The 4,704-nt window shown below is 40.4% G+C and overlaps 1 pseudogene; it reads right to left on the minus strand.

The window, feature by feature from the left end:
• Positions 1-423: 423 nt before the first annotated feature.
• On the minus strand, positions 424-4,310 carry LOC136499028 (uncharacterized; annotated as a pseudogene).
• Between the last annotated feature and the right edge of the window lie 394 nt (positions 4,311-4,704).

Here is a 4,704-nt window from a genome sequence, read left to right on the forward strand (position 1 = left end):
CGAAACGTGTATTTTCATCATAGATGTGCATTTGTTCTATGACAAAATGGCTGTCGTCATAGAAGTGTATTCTTTCTATGACGATCTATTTTCGTCATTGATATAGCCCCTTTTTTGTCATGACTTGCCGTCTGTTAGGCGGCCAGACGATGTTTGCCACGCTGGCAGCTGACGTGTCTTGTCCACGTGGCGCGTCCACATTGCAGGTGACGTGTCCGACCATGTGGCAGCTGACGTGGGCAGTGATGTGGATGGTCCACGTGTCCAGTTTTTATTGGGCCACATGGCTTGCTGTGATAGGTTCTCATTTTTGTCACTGAAGTAAATAGAAATTCGTCACAGAATCAATTACCAAATCGTCACAGAAAGGTCAGATAATTCATCACAAGTGCACATGCTGATTTCATTACAGAATGCAAATAATACTGGAATGACCAAAAGCTTCCATAAATTAACAGATCCAGTATTCCAATGACCAACAACTTAATCAACAATTCTAAACTCGGTTCACATAACTCACTAGACATCACATTTGAACTACTAGTTTCATCTCAATTTACATTAACATCACAGGAAATAATAAAAAGTTGCCAACCATCAGCAACATAAGTTACTACATAAACAAAATCACCAGCAGACCCCTTGCTTAATGAACCAGCAGCTACGAGCAGCGTTCATGTCGAAGAAGCATTGTTGATGGCCAAGATACGCTTGAGCAGCACATTGTTCTCCTCCATTGCCTTGTTGTTTATCTCTGTCAGCTTCTTGTACTCCTCCATCTCCTTTTGTGTCCTCGCCAGCTTTTCCTCAGCTTCTTCACTTGTCTTCCTGAGTTCATCGATTTCACCTTTACAACAGTCGTAGCTTCAGCTGCTAGTTGCTCTCGAAGCCCGCTTTCATTTGATGATGATGATTTGGAGGATGGCACTGGTTTGATGCCAACACTCTTGAGGAAAAGGTTTGAGCTATTCTGGGAGAGCACCTAGGACACAACCTGCACACTAGACACTGCTGTCTCACCTTCAGCAACAGGTTCTTTCCTCAAAGCTTCCATATTTGACTGAAACAACAATGACCCATCATTAGTTGATACTTATTGCATTAATTTGAGGAGGAAATATCACACAAGATGTATTTTAAAAAATAAAAACCTATGCTATATTGACAGAAACTGATGCCAAATAGGTATGCAATCATGAGTCATTTATTTGTTGTCAGGTAACTGAATACAAGTAGCAGTCAACAACATAGGATTATTATTTAGCAAGTATGTCTAGCTATATTGGATTATGACCAGTTTTGAGCAGAAGACAGAATACAAAATGTTTGAAATAAGACATATTATCCAATTAATGAATAGTTGTTGGCACAGCGAAACAGATGCCGTGACTTACAACTGCTTCTCTTGCTAGTTCAGTCAGACCATGTTTGGAGCTGGTATGGTAGGTCTTGAAGGCCTCCACCGCATTAAGTTCTTCATTTTGTTCTGTGCTTGGTTCTGCATTGTTTTTCTTCTTCTTCTGTTTCATAGATAATCAATTACAACAAAGTTTTCTCAGATAAAATGCAAAATAAGTTGTTTAGTGCAAATATGTACAGGGTACTCTTTACTTACATATGCATGTAAGTGTGCCACATAGCTGCGAGAACCCGTAGCTTGATGATACTTGACTTTATGATGATTCTGCTTGTTCTTTTCACTTGATTCCTACAAGATAATGAACATGTCAGATGAGATCATTGGTTTAAAATGAGAAGATCCTTTGGAAACTGATTGAGAAAGAATATATGACAAGATACCTATTTATCTGAAAAATAGTAAGATGGTAAATTTTCAACTCCTGCAGAGCTGTCTACTGTTTTATGCCCCTATAGAACTTCTATGAAATGCACATCTCAAATTGTCTGAATGCTCACCATGAACTGCCTTTCTATTGTTCTATTCATGATTTTGTCCTTTAGAATATGTTATTCTATCCTTTGATGAATGGACTGATATTTAAGGGCATATTTATAATCCTTTTTGTTTGCAGGATATATATGACCAACCCTTTTTTCCCAAGTACATTATGCTAATTGCTCCAATTTAGGAGCTTAGGGAATCTTTATGTTTGAAAATATTTATGTGTTACACTGCTTTTCATTGAAGGGCCTGGGTATAGCAAGAAGGATTGATGAGATGATATGTTTAAAATGAGAAGATCCTTTGGAAACTGAATGAGAAAGAATATATGAGAAGATACCCATGCCATGTTTTTTTGGATCAGACCACTTTGCAACTAGTGCTTTCCACTGTTCATCAGTCATGCATGCAACTAGAGAAGTTGTCCTAATCTCATTTGCAGGTACACCATTGAAGTATTTATTCTTGAGCCGATAACGCATTTGTCGCACCCCAGAACACAGCATATCGGTGCAAGCTTCCTCTGTTGGCTTATCGTCAGGGTTAATGGCCAAGCACCCCTAGTCATATGACAATTCCATATTTAGTTAGTCAATTCAGGTTAAATAGATATACATGTTAACCATAGAAACAGTAATGCACTTATAGAGAGCTTTCCCACAAAGTTTTTGTAATATTGATCATCTCTCTTGTATTCTTTCCAATGAGGTAGGACAGGAACCTTATCCCGAAAGATGACACCAGCCTCAGATGCAAACTTGGCTGCTTGAATAGGTTCATGAGGCCTTCTTTTTCCTTCAGCAACAGCTATGGGCATTCTCCTTCCCATAGCTTTTATCATCCTGTCCAGCTGTGTTCCCTTGGTGGGTGGCCTGGGTCTCCTTGGGGCTCGTTGTGCAGGAGCTACAAAATAGAATTTGCATTAAAATGATTTAGTTTCATGTAGATAAGCAAAACAGATGACATATTTGAATGACAAAGAAACTATAACTTGCCTTCAGTGTCTTCCTCTCCAGCTACATTATCTTCATCAGCACCTGTACTGTCTTGAGCACCAGCTCCACTGACTTCCTCTGCAGCTGTATTGTCCTGACCACCAGCTCCATTGCCTTCCTCTACATTCGTATAAGACCTTTGTGGTCGTATTTCATCATGACCATCTATAGGATCCTCTACATTCTGGCTGAAGGTTGAAGCCTTTTTGATGATCTTGTTTGGGATTCAGGAGTTTGAACCTGTGATCCTTGAGATGCCCTCACTCTCTTACTAGCCCTAACTCCTGGTGCCATGGTGGGACCTATCTTCTTCTTCTTTGAAGCTAGGACTTTCCGACTATACCCTATAGGATACTGTGGAAAAAAGTCAAGTAAGTCATGTGCATTAATAAGCAAGACCATATATTAAAGAACAGGTATGCAAGAAACAAGATGCATCTAAAAGCAAGGGCATATATTAAAGAACAGATTAAAAACATTCAAATGCAATACAAATATTCCCCATCTAGTACTTTGAAGATAGAAGAAGCACCTTAGTTGCCAGGGGTTGTGGCTGCACATCAGATTCAGTGTCATCATCATCACTATCTCCTTGATCATCATCTTCAAGGAGATATTCCAATGAATCTGAATCTTCACTATTTGTTTTCTTATTTGCTGATTTTCCCCCTTCTTTGATGCAGATTGTGATACAGAGTTATTAAATTCAGTAGATAGATTTTTCAGGCCGAATTCTTGCATCTTCTTTAAATTGTTCGCCACGCGTGTATCCCGGCGTCTCTCATAATCAGTTTTTGGAGGTTCTTACAAAAACAATCAAATTGTGTCTATTAGAAAATAAAAAGGAGTGAACTAAGTACTAAGAGGTAGTAATACTAGATGCTAGATAGATAAGAGGTAGGGGCTAGTAGTGCCTGCTGAAGAGCTAAGGGATAAGAGGTGATAGGTTATAGGCAACAAGTAATAGGTCAGAGGTAAGAGGTACAACTTTTTTTGTACTGAAGCACAAATACTCTAAATTATCTGAAAATTTTGAAGATAGCTTGTACTGAATTACTCTTTTCCTATCGACACACATGCATGCACTCTGCTACATCCAAATCCAGATCATTAAAATGGTCAAACAGACCACGCCAAAATCTATTTGAAGTCAAGAGTCACAGCTACTTTCAGAATTGTACTACAATTGCTTTCAGAAAACATCACTGCTGCTTCTATTTTAGACAAATACAAGTGCAAAATAGATTACAGATCCAAGATTCAGAATACAATTTGACTGAATGGTTAGCAAATCCTAACTAGATACCAGGGCAATAGAATTGTACAACAGAATTTATCAATACATAATTGTTTTGCTTACCTTGTTCTTGTTCTGCAGGTCGCTTCCTACCTTGCCCCCTTGTTGCCACCATTGCGGTTGTGGCTAGGTTGCGGATGTAGACCAGGTGCTCATCATCGGTGGTCGTCAAAGGGGAAGCAACCCTGGTGCGGTGAACCCTAGTCGACGGGGAAGCAGATCCAGTGCGGTGACGACCCACAATCCGAAGGTGGTTAGGGTTAGGTTGAGGCGAGAAAGAGGTGGATGGGGCGAGATAGGTGCATGGGGCGATGAGAGAGCGGGGGATGCGGCGATTGATGTCAGTGAGGACGCAGCTCGTGGGCGGGGACACAGCTCGTCGACGGCGGTTGTGTCCCGGTGGTGGTGGATAGGGTTGGAGAAATGGGGGGAAGAGAGAACAAGTGGCCGAGGAGGTGACGGCGGTTGTGAGGATGTGCATGACCACATTCTTAGAATCAATTGAAACT

Source organism: Miscanthus floridulus, chromosome 13, assembly GCF_019320115.1.
Source record: "Miscanthus floridulus cultivar M001 chromosome 13, ASM1932011v1, whole genome shotgun sequence".
Taxonomy (NCBI): Eukaryota; Viridiplantae; Streptophyta; class Magnoliopsida; order Poales; family Poaceae; genus Miscanthus; species Miscanthus floridulus.